This window comes from Cervus canadensis, chromosome 31 (genome assembly GCF_019320065.1).
Source record: "Cervus canadensis isolate Bull #8, Minnesota chromosome 31, ASM1932006v1, whole genome shotgun sequence".
Lineage (NCBI taxonomy): Eukaryota > Metazoa > Chordata > Mammalia > Artiodactyla > Cervidae > Cervus > Cervus canadensis.
In genome coordinates this window covers 30767043-30786617 of record NC_057416.1, presented here as the reverse complement: position 1 = coordinate 30786617, position 19575 = coordinate 30767043, and the positions used below count along the sequence as shown (strand labels likewise).

The window sequence follows — 19575 nt, the reverse complement described above, 5'->3', positions numbered from 1 at the left end:
TTAGATCTTGTTGGATGCAGCCACATCCATAGACGGCCCGTACTTGTCAGAAGCAGTGATCTGCTCCCCTAGTATATCTCTTTCAAATTTGTTGTCTTCCGCTGCCCAGTGTATTTGAAGTTTTTAAAATTCCGTACCCCACCAGAACTAGTTTAGAAGAGCCCCAGACCAGGCCATCTGCCGCGTGCTTCTGACACACTCCTCTAGTTTCGCTGTACTAGTAAGAGGGAAGACTTGGCAACAAGGGCTGGGTTCTTGGCTTTCTTTGACTGGTGCTGTGCAAGGCATTCTTCTCGTAGCCTTTTGTCTTCTTCACTTTCCCCTCCCTCATCAGACCCAAAGAGATCACTGTCATCACTATCTTTACTCTCTGGAGCCCCACTTTCTGTGGTGTCTTTCACACCAGCAGGGCCATACTTGCCCAAAGCTTTCTTCACTCCTGGCAGGTTGACCTTTTCCTTTTCGTAAGATTTGATGTGATTGTACCACCATAGGTCATGGCACACGGTGGCAGGTGGTGGGCCCGAGACGGCTTCAAATACTGCCGCGTCGGCTTGTGATGGTGTATGTCTCTTGATGTAGATTTTGTCTGCTGAGTTAGTCACTGAGCACCTGGAGGCCGATGGGGCATCTTAGGTTTCCAAAATCCAAGGCATGCGCTGAGGGGGGCCTGGGCAGCAGTGGAGGAAAAGAGGAGCTCAGGCGGTCAGCACCAAGTGCTAAGAAGAGAAAGGATGTTCGGTCAGTTTCATGTGTGTATCTCCAGACCCTGCCAACAGATCTGTAAGCAACAGGAAACTGGGACTGTATGTAAGTTGGGGCTTCAGTTCAGTTCAACATACTACTTATTGAGTGCCACTTCTGTGCCAGTTCTAGGCTTTTGGGATTCAACTAATCCCAAACAGAGGATCTAACTCATTTGAGCCGAGATTCTAGGCAGGGGTGATACAGACAACAATAAACACTATGAATAATATATATAGGTAAATTACATAGTCTAGTGAAAAGTATAAGTACCAGGGAAAAAAGAAAAAGAAGAACAGGACAAGAGGAATCAGGAGCAAGTAGGTGAGTGTGCATGTGTGTGTTTGTGTGTAAAGTTATTAAATGGAAGGTGTTAAATGCAAGGTCTGACAAAGTCTCATTGAGAAGGTGAATAGTGACCAAAGGCTTGAAGGAAATGGGGGGTGTGCCCAAGTGGATCTCTGGGAGGAAAAAGAGCTCTAGACAGCAAAAAGATTCCTGTGTTGCAGCAGGCCTGGCCTCTTGAGGAGAAGCACAGAGGCCGTGTGGATGAGGCCCAGTGATGGAGGAGACAGTGATGGGAGAGGAGGCCAGAGAGACAGCAGGGATCTGGACCAGGCTGGGTCTCAGAAGCCACCCTGTGGGCTTGGGCCCTTGCAAGGTTTCGGGCAGATGAGTGACATGGTCTGAGTGATGTTTTTAAAAGACGTCTTGGGCTGCTGGATTGAAATAGACAATGGGGTTTGGGGATAGAGCATTGGCAAAGGTATGGCCAGGAAGTCCATCATGAGATCAGTGTTTCCAGACACAGCCGAGTCCACGCAAGTCAGTGAAAGAGGACCTTCAAAGCATTCACATGGGAAGGCAGGGCATTATCGTATGTGTGATCAAGAGCATCATTAGAAGATGCCCATTATTTCGATTGGGCTTCCCGGGTAGTTCAGACGGTAAAGAATCCGCCTGCAATGCAGGAGACCTGGGCTCGATCCCTGGGTTGGGAAGATCCCCTGGAGGAGGGCATGGCAACCCACTCCAGTATTCTTGCCTGGAGCATCCCGTGGACAGAAGAGCCTGGTGGGCTCCAGTCCATGGGGTCGCAAAGAGTTGGACAGGACTGAGCGACTAACACAACAACATTATTTAGATTCTTGACCGGACTGAATAAGCCTGACCATCCAGCTTGGCTTCAAGAGACAATTCTTTCCTTTGGAATTGCCTGGTGGTCCAGTGGTTAAGACTCTGGGCTTCCCCTGCAGGGGGCACAGGGGTTCGATCCCTGGCTGGGCAACTAAGATCCCACATGCGGCACGGTGCAGCGCCTCTAACCCCGAAAGGGACATTTGTCTCCCCAAATCAGCACCCACAACTTTGTCATTGCCAGTAAGGTATGTGATGGGCTTTGAAGGTGATTTTAAAAGAGGTTCACCGCATTTCGAGCAAGGTAAGAGAATAGAATAAAATGTATGTCATTCCAAAGTATCCATTCTGAGTGGGACAGTATTTTGATGTCTAAGCCCTGTTAAGTCTGTTAAAAAAAATTCTGCTACTTTTATAGTATTTCTTCCTCTGTACTCCCCCCTTCTACTGAGCAGGGGCTTGGCACTCAGCACGCAGTACACTCAGTAAGCACTTGGGGAATGGAATTAAGCCTTGGGCATGCTGGTATGTGCTCATTTGCAAGGCAGTATTAAAAATTCCATTTGAATTTCCAAATCCAGCTAGTTTCAACTGGGCAATGTATTTTTTTTTTTCCCTTAAAGAGAAGTGAGACCTGCATATTTAAAAGAAGTTCTTTACTTCCACCCCGCCTTCCCTGCCCTCCCCTTCCACCCACCAACGAGAAGCCAAGGTGACCACTTTCTGTTCAGTTTCTTACAAGTCCATTTAAAGGAACATGCAGCCAGGGGGTTAATCAGTCTGTCACCCGGTCAGCAACATTGCTGAGCGGTTTCTCTGAGTATTAGTCACCAAGAAAGGATACCAAAGAAATAGAAACCGTCAACTTTGTCCTCATGTTGCTCCCAATCTGCCTAGGAAACCAGGAACCATGAAGGCAATAAGGACATTTACAAAGAGACGCCTGTGGGCGATTCCAGGAAGGAGACTCCTTATTGCCAAATGTGCGTGTATCATTGTAAATCCCTCAATAACACCATGTTCGTTATCCCCATAACGATCCTCTGAAACAAGATCACAGTGTCCCAGCTGGAAAGAACCCATCTTATCCGGACCATTCCCTCTGTGAGCGGGAAACCCGAGGCCCAGGTATGTGAAGTGTGTCACCCTGGGTCACCCCGGGAGCAGGAGGGGCTGGGACCAGGTCTCTGGGCTCCTAGTTCTTTCCTAAAGTTCAGAGTGAGAGGAAGCTTGATGAAGCTGGGAGAAAAGCTCGATTTGGCAGGAGGAGAAAGAACAGGCAGCTAGGGGGAAAAGTGCATAACGGTTTGTCATTTCACAGAGGAGGGGTCCAGGCGGGGGAGATGTACTGGTTCATCTGAGGGGTGTGGAAGGGGAGAGAGGGGTCATAGCAGGGGGACCCCTGGGTCCAGAGTCACAAGAATGTTAGCTTTTGATTATTATTTTCTGAGGCTGACCCTTCCGCAGCTGAAGGGGGTTGGAGCGTTCAGGAGTGCCAGACTGAACGAAGGCCAGCTGGGCGGTGATGACATGGCGCGGGCCTCAGTGATAAATGGGGTTTTTCACATGGGGTGTTTCGGTCCCAACCACTGGGCTGGAACAAAGACCCCCGACCAGGGACACCCAAGGGAGAGATTCACCTGGTCCCGTGACCCACACGCTTCAGCTCATAGCGGGGATCAACTGGAGGTGAGCCTTGCAAAGCCATCCAGCAGGGGCCTTCCCATTGGAGCAAAGCCTGAAGACTGAGTCTGTCCAGCTGTCTGGTCGGGTCCCTGCTCCAAATGGAAAAAAAGCAGCAGGACCTATGCTGGTGATTCTCTGCAGTGTTCTGGCCGTGGTTCACTGGGCCGCGGGGAGGGAGACGGGTTGAGGTGGGAACCCGGGTCTTTTACGATGAGCAGCCCTGTCAACAGCCCTGCCAGGGGACTTGTTGCTGCCCTGAAAATAGTTTAATCAATACTGTCTTTCTAGATTCCATATATATACATTAATGTACAATTAATACTTATTAGCTAATAAATAATGTATTAATTAATATACAAAAAATATTTATTATCCTCTTTCTGACTTACTTCACTCTCTATAATAGGCTCTAGGTTCGTCTACCTCATTAGAACTGACTCTAATGCATTCCTTTTTGTGACTGAGTAATATTCCACTGTATACACGTACCATAGCTTCTTTATCCATTCATCTGTCATGATGGACATCTAGGTTGCTTCCTTGTCCTTGCTGTTGTAAATAGTGCTGCAATGAACATTGGTGTACACGTGTCTTCTGCAATCCCACTACTGGGCACATACTCTGTTTGGATTTTCTGGCCCTGAGGCATGTGGGACCTTAGGTCCCCGACCAGGAATCACACCTGCACCCCCTGCGTGGAAGGTGAAATCTTAACCACAGGACCACTAGGGCAGTCCCAGGGCCCACATTCTGAGGAGCAAGCCTTTCAAAGGGAATTCATGTGAGTCCAACTTTCTAAAACCTTCGCCTGGAGAACAGCCTTTCCAGCTCTTTCTACCTGAGGGCTGCCATCTTTCGGAGTACTCGGCACATTCTCCGCCTTCTCTAGACATCTCCAGCCCTTCCTCTGAACCGACCTCTCCTCTGAAGGCTGGTGGCCCTGAGCATCTGTGCTGCTCCTTTCGCTTCAGCATCCGTGGTCCACAGTTCTCCTATACTTGCTATTTCCCCAACTCGATTTGCAGCTATGGTTTCCCCTCCCCGCTGCCTCCCTCTGTCTCTGTAGAGCCAGGACTCCATGAGTCCAGAAGCCCTGACTTGATCCGCCCTCTTGGAGCCTGGACCTTCTCTCCTATGCTCTTTGTCACCTTGCTCAAGTGGCCCCAAGGATCCTTGGTGGGCGCCATCTCTCTGTCCCTGTTGCCCAGGACTCTGTTTCTGGAACAATAGGATGGAGTGTGTTCCTCTCCTAAGAGAGGGCTGAGTTCCGGAATGGGGGTAAGAGTTCCCTCTTGGCAGAGCTGGGCCAGCCCAGTCAGGCGGCCAAGGGACCATTGATCTGAGTCCAGTGAAAAAGTGGCTTCTCGGGAGCCCTGGATCCAGGCCCACTTCCAGACAACTTCTTCTTTCAACGCGCTTTCGTGTGTTTTAACTGCACAAACACGCCCGTTCCCAGCTGTCCCTGAGAGACGGGGATGGTGGTGGCGGTGACCACAGCAGGGGTCAGAAGGAGGGGCCGGTGGGGAGGGCGGGCTGGGGGCGTCTCGCTGCATTCGAGACCTTTCCGTGGTCAGGGCTGAGGTGATACTGTGGGTCTGCAGACACAGTCGTTCAGACACTCTCTGACTCCTGCAGAAACTGGGGGACGCCTGTGAAAACACAGACGTGAGTGTAGGGCGAAATCACACAGACATCTCACCTCTTTCTTCTGCCTTTTATACCTCCCTCTCATTTTCACACACACACACACACACACTCACTCACAAACACTTAACCAATTAAGTCCGTCGAGCGCTATTTGCGGATGATGGTGTGGAATTGTGCTGGAGTCGTGTCCGGCATCATTAAATGTCAGCATTAACAATACGGCACTTGGCAATCAAGGCCGCTCTGTGGCTCTTAGTCATTAATCACCATCTGACAGTCCTGAATTGGAAACGAGGAGCCTGTTCACATGTGCTCCATGGACCCAGTTACCCTCTCGGTAATCAGTCTCGGAAAACTTTTCTTTGCCTCTCTGCCTGTGAGGGCCCCTGTCCTGGCGAGGGGGCGGGGGTCCTTAGGCTGAGCCCCTCTCCTCCCCTTCTTCCCCTTCCCCTCCTTCTCCTCCTCCAGCTGCGGAAAGGAGCCCAGGTCCTAAAAAAACAGGGGAGAGAGGAGCATATTGTTTTTGGCCTACCCTTTCCCTCTTAGGCCTGTTTTATGTAGCCTTGTTTTTCTCTTTTGGCCCCACGGCCAGGAAAATTCTTTTTCTCCCTGAAGAAATTCTGAAAGACAGCAGGGAGCTCAGTTCTGTTCCAAAAGCTGGTGGGGTCAGTTCGTCAAGTGCGTCCTCAGGTGTGGACCCATGTCTGATAGATGGGAGGGGGGGCCACTTGACGAATTTGGGGGATCGCTTCCAGCCACGTGGGCCTGAATTTCCATGGGTCTTCTGGGTCCCTTGGCAGAATTGAGACGGAGGACTGTTTCTCCTTGGGGTCCAATCTCAGCACCTCTCTGCAGCCTTATTCATTCATTTGTTTGTTCCGGAAATATCCACTGAGGGCCTGTGATGAGTCAGGCATGGACTGGACCCTGGGGCGGCAGCGATGAACACGGACCCGGGTCCCTCCCTCAGGGTGGCGGCTCTGAGTGGGTGAGATGGCGCTCAGAGACAGAGTCTGCGTGGCCCCAGGCTTGTTCTCTGTCGGGGAGTCTCTACCTCTGCATCCTTGGTGCGTGTGCTGCAAGCCTGCCGGCTCCTCCTCGGACACGAGCATCTGGGAAAATGGTCATATTCCAGAACTTTCCCATCCGATGTCTCGTTCTCAGCAGCCCCTGCTCTCTGCCAGGTGGGGGCTGCTCCCCAACAGGTGAGCACTGATGTCTTCAGACATGTTGCCTTCCCTCTGGACCCCTTTCACAAACACATCTAATGATGTCTTTTCAGGATTTTGTTCCTTAACTCCAAGGAATGAGTTGAGTGGGGGGTGGATTTCAGCCACTGTGGTGAGCTGGTAGAAGAAGCAGGTCAATGACGGCCTCGTCCCCATGTGGGTCTCCTCTGCCTGCCCTGAGGGTTCACCACTCCAACCAGGATCCCCAGGGTGACCGCCTTGTCCCCAGGACCACGGCTCCTGCTCTGTGGTGACGAGAAGGAAAGACTTCACGCATCAGGGCGGACTGTGCCTTCTTTCTCTCGTCCCTGCGGGCTCTGTCTGTGGTCCCTCCTCCGGGTTTCACCCCTGGGTCTCCTCTCTCACCCAGCTGAGGACTTCAGTTCATAGACGCTGACCAACACTTAAGCCCTTTTGCTGTTTTCCAATTAAATAGAATTTAGCAAACTTTCACTGACTGTCTGCCACATACCTGGAGCTGTCCCAGGCACTCAGGGAGCACAAAAATGAAGGAAAGATCCTTCTTGCCTTTAAGGAATTTATGGGCTGGTGGAGGGCTTCCCAGGTGGCGCTAGTGGTAAAGAAAGTGAAAGTGAAGTCGCTCAGTCGTGTCTGACTCTTTGCAACCCAGTGGACTGTAGCCTACCAGGCTCCTCTGTCCATGGGATTTTCCAGGTGAGAGTACTAGAGTAGGTTGCCATTTCCTTCTCCAGGGGATCTTCCCAACCTAGGAGTCGAACCCGGGTCTCCTGCATTGCAAGCAGACGTTTTACCATCTGAACCACCAGGAAAGTAACCACCCGCCAATTCAGGAGACCTAAGAGAGGCAGGTTGGATCTCTGGGTCAGGAAGAGCCCCTGGAGGAGGGCATGGCAACCCACTGCAGTATTCTTGCCTGGAGAATCCCGTGGACAGAGGAGCCTGGTGGGAGTTGCAAAGAGTTGGACGTGACTTAGCATGACTTAGCACGTTTGGAGGGTGATGAGGGGTCCTTTTATAGAGAAGAGCTAGAAAGAGGATAACATTAAGGGGCTCGAGGGATTCAGAGCGAGGGAAACCTACAAGTGGCTAGGGTCAAAGGACCATCGAACTCGTGGGGAAGGGAAGAAGGAACATCTGGTTGGACTGGTCTGTGTGGGCTGTTTTGTGGCAGACTTGAAAGCCAGATTAAAGGTTTGGCCCTAGGTAGATAAGACCCATGGGTTTCCAAGAGTAAGAAACACACCGCTACCTATTTCATCAAAAATATATCTTTCAGAAAGAGAGAAGGCTGAGTTAGTTCCCCCTCGAGCTTTACATTCCAGGCAAGAACCATGTAATTATAGGTTGACTTGAGTGATCACCAGTTGAATTTTTGTCTCTATCAGCAGCTGTCCATGCCACAGCTCTGGGAGCTAGAAAAACCTCGAAGCCCTGTCCCGGGGTGTCCCCGTGACTCTGAGAGGTCTTGGCAGCGCCAGCTCTACCTCCGTCTCCCTCTGGCTTGCGCAGGTTCGCAGCCCTGCCTCGCTCCTGCCTCGGGCCCTGGGCGTGAGGTGACTGAGTGGTCTGGTCTCTTACCCCGAGCATCCCTTCTTCTCCCAATTCATCCCCTCCTGGTTCTTCCAGGGTCCGGCTGCATTTTTGTCCTTCCGTGGGGGCCCAGCTACAGGGGATGGTGTCTGCACGGCAGGGGAAAACTGGCTGCTGATCGGGTGTGGACTTCTGAGCCCGAGACACTCTCCCTGCCTCCCTGCCTGACTGTGCTCAGCCTTCACGGCTCAGCAGCAAGGTCACGTTCCTAGAGACTCTCCCCAACCACCTTAGTTCTAAACGAGGATTCCTTGTTACCCGCTCTTTGTACACACCATGAAGCAGTTTGTCATTGCTGCTGCCGCAGTTTATAGTTATTTTTTCAGAGGTTTATTTGTTCGACTGTAGTGGGCCCTTGTTGCTGCACTAGGGCTTTCTTTAGTTGTGGAGAGCGGGGGCTACTCTCTAGGTGCGGTGCTCAGGCTTCTGCCTGCAGGGGCTTCTCTTGTTGCAGGCTTTTGAGTGTGCAGGCTTCGAGAGTCATGGTGCGTGGGCTCTAGAGCCACTGGCATGTGGGATTTTCCCGGACCAGGGATTGGACCGGTATCCCTTGCATTGCAAGGTGGCTTCTTAACCACTGGACCACTAAGGAAGCCCCTCAGTTTATAATTACATGCTGATTTTGTTTAGTTTTTCCCTGCATTAGTTTGTAAGCACCATGAAGGCAGGCGCTGAGTGTCGTTTTGCTCACAGTTGTACACCCGGAGTCCAGCCCCATGCCAGGTATGTCTCAGGTGCTCAGGAGGTGATGTGGAATGAACGCCTTGGGTCCGTCCCATGCCTGGATGATGTCAGAGCTGGTTGGGCATTTACCCAGTGGCCTGCTACTGCTGCTGTTAAGTCACTTCATTTGTGTCCGACTCTTTGTGACCCCGTGGACTGTAGCCTACCAGGCTCCTCTGTCCATGGGATTCTCCAGGCAAGAATACTGGAGTGGGTTGCCATTTCCTTCTCCACCCAGTGGCTGAGGGGTAGGGAAACTATGGTATTTCTCTCTCTTTTTCAGAAGGAAAGGGAGAGCAGAAAATGGGAAGTGAGCAGCCGTGAAAATGAGTGAAATAGTACCGTTTGCAGCAACGTGGGTGGACCTGGACATGATCAGACTGAGTGAAGTAAGTCAGAGAGAGACAGATATCATACAACATCACATATGTGCAACCTAAAAAAAAAAATACAAGGCAACTTATTTACAAAATAGAAATGACTCTTGCAGACATAGACAACGAACTTATGGTTACTAAAAGGGAAGTGGAGGAAGGATAAGTTAGAAATCTGGGATTAACAATATACACACCACTGTATATAAAATAACTAAACAATGAGGTCCTACTGTATAGCATGGGGAACTATATTTAGTATCTTGGAAGGACTGATGTTGAAGCTGAAACTCCAATACTTTGGCCACCTGATGTGAAGAAATGACTCATTGGAAAAGACCCTGATGCTGGGAAAGATTGAAGGCGAGAGGAGAAGGGGACGACAGAGGATGAGATGGCTGGATGGCATCATTGACTCAATGGACATGAGTTTGGGTAAACTCCAGGAGTTGGCGATGGACAGGGAGGCCTGGCGTGCTGCAGTTCGTGGGGTTGCAAAGAGTCGGACATGGCTGAGCGACTGGACTGAACTGAGCTGAATAACCTATGATGAAAAAGAATCTGAAAAGGAGTATGTGTATGTAACTGAGGCACTTTGCTCCATACCTGAAACCAACACCACATTGTAAATCAACTATATTTTAATAAAGAAATGAGGCGTGAGGAGGGTAGGCATGACTTGGCATTCTTGGGGAGCCCCCCCACCCCCACTCATGATCTGGCCCCATGGAAGATGCTTAGCTTGTCCAATAAGAGGTGCTGGGAGATGGCCCTGGTTTCAGAGACTAGCTTCTCCTTAGATGGAGTCCCCAGACTTGGGAGCGTGGCTTGAAAAAGATAGCTATGGAAGTTCCAGAAAGAACCAAACAGCCTGTTCCTGATCCCAACTGCCTTCCACCAGCCTGTTCTTAAAGGCTTCTGAGCTTGGAAACCCCAAAGAAGTTTTGGGGACCATTCTTCTGCCGTACCTGTGGACGAGCCACAGTGTGCTGGGGAGATGGGAGAGGAGAAGAGGAGGGAAGAAAAGAGTTCAGAGCAGGGCTGGCCTGAGGGGAGCAGCAGGGGTGGTGTTAGTGTCCAGGGTGGATGGGGGCACACCCACTTCCTCTTCCCCCCCTTTCAAGGGATCTCCCTGCTGTGCCGGCTTGAGGGTATGAGGGCTGAGGAAGGCAGGGCAGTGGGCGAAGCCCTCAGTGCATGCGGGATGGAGAGGAGACCCTTGAGCCCAAAGGTGGTCCTCAGCCAGGGCTGGGGCGCTGGGATTGTATTATGTCTCCACGATTGGTGGGCGTGGGGTGGGGGATGCCAGCAAGTAATGTCGATTTTTTAAATTTGTTTTTAATTGGAGTGTAGTTGCTTTACAATGTTGTGTTAGTTTCTACTGCACTGCAGCATGAATCAGCTATAAGTCCACATAAATCCCTTCTCTCTTGAGCCTCCTTCCCACACCCCCCCACCCCGCTAGGTCATCAAAGAGCACTGTGCTGAGCGCCCCACGCTCTGCAACAGCTTTTTGCTGTTGTTACTGAGTGACTAAGTCGTGTCCAATGCTTTTGCGACCCCGTGGACTGTAGCCCGCCAGGCTCCTCTGTCCATGGGATTTCCCGGGCAAGAATACTGGAGTGGGTTGCCATTTCCTCTTCCATACTGCAGCTTCTCACCGGCTTCCCACCAGCTATCTATTTTACATGTGGCAGTATTAACATGTGTGTATATATAAATGCTACTTTCCCAATCCAGCAGGTAGTGTCTTGAGACCGAGGATACTAACCTTTCTGCCCTACATGGGAGACGCCTTCCCAGTCGGGAATTGTCCTGTTCCCAGGGTCCCATCTGAGAAACACTGAGATGAGAGAAAGATAAGGACTTAGATGCTTCACTCTTGGGGGTGTAGGATGCCCCGTGGTTTCCATCCGCAGAGCTCCTGAGATCCACGGGGAGGGGGAGAGTGGACAGGCCCACCCCTGACCATGGGGGCGTGTGACATGGTGCTCAAGGACAGCCTGGGTTGCCACCTCCTCATCTCCCCTCTTCAGCCTATCTGCGCCCCCCACAGCCTGCAGGGCTCCCCAGCAGGCCTTGCGCACCCCGCCCTGGGCCTCACCAGCTGTGACGTCTAACTTTGTCCATATGCGGGGCTGCTCCGGTATCAGAGAAAGGGGAAACAGCGGAGAACTAGAGGTGGGTGTGGGCGGAGGTGAAGGGTAGCCGTGGTGGTTGGAGGTGTGTGTCTGATGGTTTGGGGAGAGGCTTTTTTTGGGGGGGGGTTGTGTTGCTGGGAAGGGGGCGGTGCTGGGGGAAGTGGATGGCCACAGGCTCTGGCCTGTTGGGAGGACGCCATTGGCACCCGGAGAAATCCATCCAGCGGAGCCAACCCTCATTAATCATCCGGGCGGCTGAACTGCCAGCTCCTTTCAAGATCTTTCAAGAAGGGTTTTCACCCAAAATAGAGTTGAAAATGTGCTGGGCCCTACTCAGGATCCCATCAGTCTGGGCATTATGGAAAGTGTCGGGCGGCCTGTGACGGACAAGGCCCACTCTGTTGCAGGGGTCCTGACTCCCACAGCCTGTCATATCAAGCGCCTGATCAAATTTGACAGCTTCATTTGTACCTACAGAATAGATAAAAGGGGCTGTTCATTGAAACAAATGGAGGGGAAGGGGTGGGGGAGGGACGGGAGGTGGGGGGGAGAGGGGGCGAGTGCGTGCGGTGCTGGGGGGATGGATGGCACTGGGGAGGGGGCGGGGGAAGGCCATGGTTATAGGGGCAAGGGGGTGCCAAGGAGGATGCTGCCAAGAGCGGTCTCTCCTGCAGCACCACCAGAGAAGGGGGAGACAGGTGGGTCTCAAGAAAGGGGGTTGGCAATGGAGACCCCCACCTGTGAGGGTCACACTGAGGGGCTCCCCAGCCCCTTTTGGGGGGCTCCGGGCCCCGAGGCTGTAATTGGAGCCAGGAAGCTGGGCCTGGAGCAGGAGAGTCCGGGGTGACTGGCTGTGATGCCGGGATGTGGGCCAGCACATGGGAGGCGTGTCTCAGCTCCGAGCCCCGAGCTGAGGTTAGTGGGTGGCCCCCAGCACTGACTTCCTGAGGGTTACATCCGTAGGTGCCTCTGTGTTCCTTGCAGATGGCAGCTGGTTGGCGTGGGCTGGAGGACGTCCCCGTACCCCTGGCACAGTCTGGCTTTGGCTTTGTTGAGGCTGCCCCACTGGCCTGGAAAGATCCCTTCTTCCTCCTTCTGGGGGGTTTAGTGAACAAGGGAGTCCTCCCAGACCCCCCCAGAGTGCTCCAAATGCCTCGCAGTCTTCACGGCTCCCCTTCGTTTGTTAATGTCAGACTTGATGTCCTGTTGTTAGTGTGTGTTTATTTTCAGTTAATTTTAATTTAATTTTTAAATTTTGGCTGTACAGGCTCTTCAACTGGGGGCTTCCCAGGTGACGCTAGTGGCAAAGAAACCACCTGTCCACACAGGAGATGCAGGAGATATGGGTTCGATCCCTGAGTCAGAAAGAGCCCCTGGAGGAGGGCACAGCAACCCACTGCAGTATTCTTGCCTGGAGGATCCCGTGGACAGAGGAGCCTGGAGGGCTGCAATCCACAGAGGATGCAGAGAGTCAGACAAGACTGAACGACCCAGCACACAGGCACAGACTCTTGGTTGTGGTGTGGGGGCTTCTCTCTAGTTGTGGCCCACTGGGCTTAGCTGCCCCGAGGCACGTGGGATCTCCGTTCCCTGACCAGGGATTGCATGCACTGGAAGGCAGATTCTTAACCACTGGGCCATCCGGGAAGTCCTACTAGTATGTGTTTGTCCTGGTTCTCCTACCAGATCGCAAGCAGTTTGGTGCGAGGGTTGGGTGTGTGTGTCTGACGCGTCTTCTGTCCTCTAACAACATTTAGCACCCATAGCGGGTTTTCAAGGAATGTTCCCACAGGAGACTCCGCAAGGCTCAGTGGTGACATCGGGAAGCCAGCCTGGGGCCAGGGGGTTCACGGTTCCTGTCTGACCGCTCGTCTTCAGAGGAGAGGGTCAGAGGTCAGCAAGGCTCTCCCTATCCTGACCCCGCCCACCTGGCGCCTTTGGAGGACTTAGATGCTCCCTTCCAGGCTGATGCAGCCCAGGCCGGCGGTCACGGGTGGCCCCCGGAGACCCCTCAGGCTCCTGTGGCCGGACAGCTCTGGTGACAGGAACATAGGTGCCTGGAATCAGATAGACTTGGTAGGGGGTCTTAGCTTTTCTGCTACTGACTTGGTGACGTTGGGCAAGTGTGTTTAAGAGTAGATTTACTGCAGAGAGGAGGTGCTAGGATTAAGTAAAACCTTCTATGGAAAGTACTTAGCACTTTTAGTGCCTGGCATACAGCAAGCACTCAATTAATGTTCGAGAAGGAGGAAGGCCGGGTCTGGCCCTGTTGTCCAGACCTTTTTCCTTTGAACCTAAAGGACATCCGGTTGATGGCACGTGTTTGTTAGTGACCGTCGATTCTTATCACTTTGAATTGATCCTGAGTTTTTTGTAAGTTTCACAGATGGAAGCTTTGCTTGAGTGCAATACACAGAAGTGCAGCGCACGTCTACCCCTCTTGTCAGGAGCGGATGTTAAGATGCTGCCTCAGGGTACTTCCCTGGTGGCCCAGTGGTTAAGAATCTGCCTTTCAATGCAGGGGACGTGGGTTCGATCCCTGGTCAGGGAACTGAGATCTCACGTGCCTTGGAGCAGCTAAGCCAGCATACCACAACTAGAGACCCTGTGCCACAATGAAGATTCCATATGCTGCAGCTGAGACCCGATGCAGCCAGATAAATAAATACATAAATATTAAAAATAAAGATGCTGCTTCAAGATTACAAGGTATGTGGAAGGTCACGAACCTCTTTGAACTTCAGGATCTCCTAGCCCTGGGATGTCTATCCTACCGGAGTGAGGTCAGCCATGTCCGGCTAAAGCATTCCATCCCAGTGTCTTTCCTGTAGACTTTCTCCAGGTGAACAAGGCTGTGTGAGCTTGGAAGGGCTTCTGTCGGGGAAGGTCTGGGGAAGCAGGTGGAGGTGAGGGAGTGAGGGGGAGGTGAGTTCTGTCCTGGCTTCCCCCCAACACACTTTGTGGCCCGTGGCAGTCTCTGCATGCCCTCATCTCGCCAGAGAGTTAGTTTTGCCCTGCTTATGGGAAGGGCAGGGTGAAAGCCGGTCAGAACGCTCAGAAAGCACCTGGGGGGGGGGTTCCCCTCCAGCTCCCCACTCCTTGTGGACACAACGGAGTGTCGGTGACTTGTCCTCGCAGTTAGGACGGGCCAGAGGATTATGAGCAGAGGTTATATGTGTCATTTTTGGCCTCAGCTGTGTGACTGTTCATGCCAGCGCTCCCCCTGCTGAGACTGGCGGGGACGTCAGGGGGCCTGGTTAATTATGTGCAACACTGTGATGCTTTCCGAGGTTCACCTTGGTTAGACTGAACTGGAGTCTTAGTTATTTAATCAAACTCTGCTTCCAAAGGAATTCTGTGGATGTGATTGAAGTCCCTAATCAGATGACATTTAAGTAGCTCAAAAGGGAGATGACCCAGGGTGAGCCTGACCTAATCAGTTGAGCCCTTTAAAAGACGCATTCCTGAGCTCAGAGACTCTGTAGGGCTCATGCTGGTAGAGTTTCAGCCTACTTGTGATCTTGACTTCCTGCCTGCCTTAAGAATTTCCAACTTGCCACCATGATTGTGTTAAGTCAACACCTTACAATAAGTGCCTTGCTATTAATATATTATTGGTTCTGCTTCTCTGGTCAAATTCTAATTTATATGAGACCCTTGTCAACCCATGATGGAGATGTAGTATAATTGAAAAATAAGCTTTTGTTGTGTTAAGCCCCCCAAATTTCTGTGTTAATTTGTTACTGCAGCATAATCTAGCCTATACCAACTTTTGCAATAGAATTAATAAATCCTGAGTCCATCATATCTTAATTAGCTTATCTGTCTATCTCCTACTAGAATGAAGCTCCTTGAAGCTAGGGCCAGGGTCTCTCTCATCTTTTTAGTGCCCAGAGGAGACCACAGTACCTAATGTGCAGTGGGCACTCTGGAGTGTTTAGCAAGTGAGTCAAACTACTGCACTCAGCAGTGTCTCAGCTCTTGGAAGAAGGACCCATGTACTTTCAATTGCATGGTGTCCAGTAGGGTCCCAACCCATGTAGACACACTGGCCAAGACATTCTGATGGGACAGTTCCCCTTAGTCTATCCATCCGCAGCATCTAAACCCACTTGGGTACAAAGTCTGAAGCTACTGGCTCAGTGCAAAGAGTTTCAGAGTCAGGACTGCAGTTGTATCCTGATTCCACAGCCCTCTCACTGTGAAATCCTCAGCAATGTCCTTAACCTCTCCAAATTCTTTTTTTCATGAGAGTGAACTGCAGGTTTGTTGTAAATATTAAATATTTAACAGAGCCATGGCATACACAGAATGATGCTTATAGAGATGCCACAAGGCAGCAGTCCCCAACCTTTCTGGCAGTAGGGACTGTTTTCGTGGAAGACAATTTTTCCATAGACCAGGTCGGGGGGATGGTTTCGGGATGATTACAGTGCATTACATTCATTGTGCACTTTATTTTTATTACTATTTCTATTACTATTCCATCAGCTCTGCCTCAGGTCATCAGGTATTGGATCCCAGAGGTTGGGGACCCCTGCTCTAGGATATGCCTGGCTTATTGTGTATTTGTTTGGTTCTGCCTGTATTTGAAGGTGTCAAAAGTGAGAAGGATCAGTGTGACTGTGTAGTCATACCATTCCCTTCATGGACTGGGTACAAGCCTGTATATAACTCACACCACACACACACACACACATTCACACATCCACCTACCCAGGAGAGCAAACAGGACATGGGGAACATGCAGCGACATCTTCCAAATGAGTTTCCATTCTAAAATCTGGCCTCTGATTTAAGCTCCAGGAGGATCATTTTATTTTATGTTCCAAAGAGCGGTGGAGATCCCCACCGCCCACTCAGAGCAAAGGTCCCCCACTGTGGTTTGATTTTCCTCTGCCTTTCATTTCTTCCCTCGCCAGTTCCATTTTCCAAAAGCAATTGGCTGTAGGCTGTGAAAAACAAGATTCTTTATGTAGACCTTGGTTTAACCTCACACGATTCTCAACACTATTTAAAATAATAATGTTTGACCCACTTAAGCATCCAAGCAGCCTCTGAAATACCGGCATCACTGTATCCTCAGCATTTTGTCAAATGAACAAAGTATTTTAATGCTTCTTTCTTTCCCTGGATGGCAAGTTCACATTACAGTATTCTTCTTGTGGACCCTCCACTGGCCCTCCATCACGGAGGTGAAATCACATGGTTTCTTTTTCTGGATCTTCCACGTTTACTGTCCTGATGGGAACTTCAGAATTGCATTAGACTGAGGACCACTGTCAGAGCCAACTCCGACCAGCATAGTGCAGCACCCCGGAAACATTTAAAAAACTCACAGACGATTTCGGTTAGAAAGAGCTTAAATGTGGAGGAAAGGGAACTCTTGTGCACCCTTGGTGGGAATTAAATTGGTGCAGCCACCATGGAAAAGAGTATGGCGGCTCCTTAAAAACCTAAAAATAGAACTACCATATGATCCAGCAATTCCACTCCTGGGTATATATCCAAAGAAAATGAAAACACTAATTCAAAAAGATACACGTATCCCAATGTTTGTGGCAGCTCTATTTACTATAGTCAAGATATGGAAACAACTCAAGTGTCCATCCACAGATGAAGAGTGGATAAAGATGTGGTGTACACACACACAGACACACAGACACACAGACACAGACACACACACAGACACACACAGACACACACACAGACACACACACATATACACACAGAGACACACAGACACACACAGACACAGACACAGACACACAGACACAGACACACACACAGAGACACACAGACACACACACACAGACACACACAGAGACAAACACACAGACACACACAGACACACACACATATACACACACAGACACACAGACACAGACACAGACACACACACAGACAGAGACACACAGACACACACACACAGACAAACACACAGACACACACACACTGGAATACTACTCAACCATAAAAAAGAATAAAATCCTGCCGCTTGTAACAATGTGAATGGACCTGGAGAGTATTATGCTTAGTGAAATAAGTCCAAGAAAGACAAATCCTCTCTATTACCTCTTATATGTGGAGTCTAAAAAAAATTAATGAATGTATAACAAAAGAGACACACAGAGAACAAATTAATGGTTACCAGTGGGGAGGGAGAAGGGAGGGCAAGATGGGAGTCATGGAGTCAGAGGTACAAACTGCTATGCATAAAACAGATAAGGTATGACGATATATTTTACAGCACAGGGAAATATAGCTATTCAGTTCAGTTCAGCCGCTCAGTTGTGTCCAACTCTTTGCAACCCCATGAACCTGCAGCACGCCAGGCCTCTATTATTTTACAATAACTTTAAATGGAGTACAATCTATAAAAACATTGAATCGCTATGTTGTATACCCAAAACTAATATATTATTGTACATCAACTATACTCAACTAAAAATAAATAAAATAAAATGCTTCATGATTAAAAAAACGCTTAAAGATGATAGGGACCAACAGTTGCACTTCAGAAATGGGAAAAAAGAGACTCAGAGAGATTAAGTAACTTCTCCAAGGTCATACAGCAATAAGTTTCAGAACCAGAGCAAAATCCAGGTTTTCTGGCCCCTGCTTCAGTGCTCTTTCTAACTATATGTATGATGACTACACTTTCTGGACTTACCAGGGGCCAGGGTGTGCCTCTGTTGACCTTGAATCTGGGGATGACCGGGGGGAGGCAGTTTCCTTCTCTCTCTGGACTGCAGGTTTTGAATGTCTTCTTTGTTGGTTTGGGGCCCTGGAGACTGCGCTGAGGGGAGAGTCTTTCATCTACCCCCTCAAGCTACCAGAGGACACTCACACCCTGGGTCTCCGTTTTGAATCATATAGTCACTTCATTTCCACTCAGCTGGCAGGTTCCGTTTCTTTTCTCTTAAGAGGTTTCCCAGCGCCTCTGTGATCCAAACCCACCAACAGCTTTTCCTGTCTTGGGAAGTGTTAATAAAGCTGGCGATAGGCCACTGCCCCTGGGAAAACTTATAAAGGCACTTCATCTAGGAAGAAGCATAAACCATTTCCAGGTCTGGAAGGTGCAAGCTGGTTAAGGGAAGCCTGTTCCTTGTATTACAAGGGCGTGGTTCCCGGACCAGGGATCGAATCCAGGCCTCTGCAGTGAAAGCAGCAAATCCTAACCACTAGGCCCCCAGGGAACTCCAGGGAGCCTCTCCTTTGATCTGCTGGCTTAGAGCTCTGGCTCAGCCTGCTCATCACCATGGAACGAAGGCCTCATCTATCTTCCAGCTTTCAGAAGAGGACAGGACTGAGGGGAACTGGGGAGCCTCCCAACAGGTCAGGGCTCCCATGGGAAGGGAGCCCCAGCAAGCTCTCCCTCCAGCTGCTGCAGCCCAACCGCTGATCTGCACAACTAGCCCCTTATTATAAATGGTCAAGTTCCCCACTGTCTGCACTGCACAACTGAACACTTACCAGATCAGCATAAATGCAGTGGTATAGAATTCTATCTCATTCCCCATCTCGTGACTGTGTCTTGTCTCCCCCAACTAAACTGGGCAGAAATCTGGTCTGAGTCTTCTTCTGTGTCTCCTGGCATCCGGCGTTGCACTGGTCACATAACAGGAATCCCGTAACCTCTGTTTGCCTTGGTGATCCACCTCCTGGAAGTCTGACTCTCCAACACCAGGTCTGTATTTTCAAGCTGCCATTTCTGTGCTGGTCATTAGGTACATCATTTGTCAAAACAAACTGTGCAAGTGGAATGAAGTCAATATCGCCTACTTTTTAAAAGTTGAAATCAACCATGTTGTGGTGGTTTGGTTACTAAGTCGTGTCCGACTCTTTTGTGACCCCATGGACTGTAGCCCGCCAGGCTCCTCTGTCCATGGGATTTCCCAGGCAGGAATACTGGAGTGGGTTGCCATTCCCTTCTCCAGGGGATCCTCCCGTCCCAGGGATCGAACCTGGGTCTCCTGCATTGGCAGGCGGATTCTTTACCATCTGAGCCACCAGGGAAGCCCCCAAATGAACCATGGGGCTCCATCAATTTCCCGCAACCCCCCTGACATTGTTCCCACCCCTGGACGGCAGGGCGGCTTCGATTCTGTTTTTAGCTTGGCCGAGCCCATCGGCCCCCTCCCCGGCCTCCCCCCTCTGCTGGGTGCCTTTCCTGTCCTTGGACTCCGTGGCTGACAGCTGGTTTGGGGGGACGGGAGGAGAGGATGCGGGCATGCTGAGTCTGACAATAGGGCGGGCTTTGTCCAGGGGCCAGGGTGCGCCTCCGCTGACCTTGGAACTGGGGACGACCGAGGGGAGGCA

General features: G+C 50.7%; 2 long non-coding RNA genes and 1 pseudogene across 3 annotated transcripts; 1 reads left to right on the top strand and 2 right to left on the bottom strand.

Moving 5' to 3' along the window:
* Nucleotides 1-1427, bottom strand: LOC122432419 (annotated as a pseudogene).
* A 357-nt stretch (nucleotides 1428-1784) lies between these two features.
* On the top strand, nucleotides 1785-12575 carry LOC122432405. 2 transcript variants are annotated; one of them, XR_006266816.1, is made up of 3 exons: nucleotides 1785-3009; nucleotides 9022-9127; nucleotides 12521-12575. It is a non-coding gene; the product is annotated as an uncharacterized LOC122432405 (long non-coding RNA). The 2 variants fall into 2 exon arrangements; XR_006266815.1 differs by lacking the exon at nucleotides 1785-3009 and adding an exon at nucleotides 5096-6419.
* A 3496-nt stretch (nucleotides 12576-16071) lies between these two features.
* LOC122432404 lies at nucleotides 16072-19575 on the bottom strand. Its single transcript, XR_006266814.1, has 3 exons — nucleotides 17927-19575; nucleotides 16292-16504; nucleotides 16072-16205 (listed from the first exon to the last, which is right to left on the bottom strand). It is a non-coding gene; the product is annotated as an uncharacterized LOC122432404 (long non-coding RNA).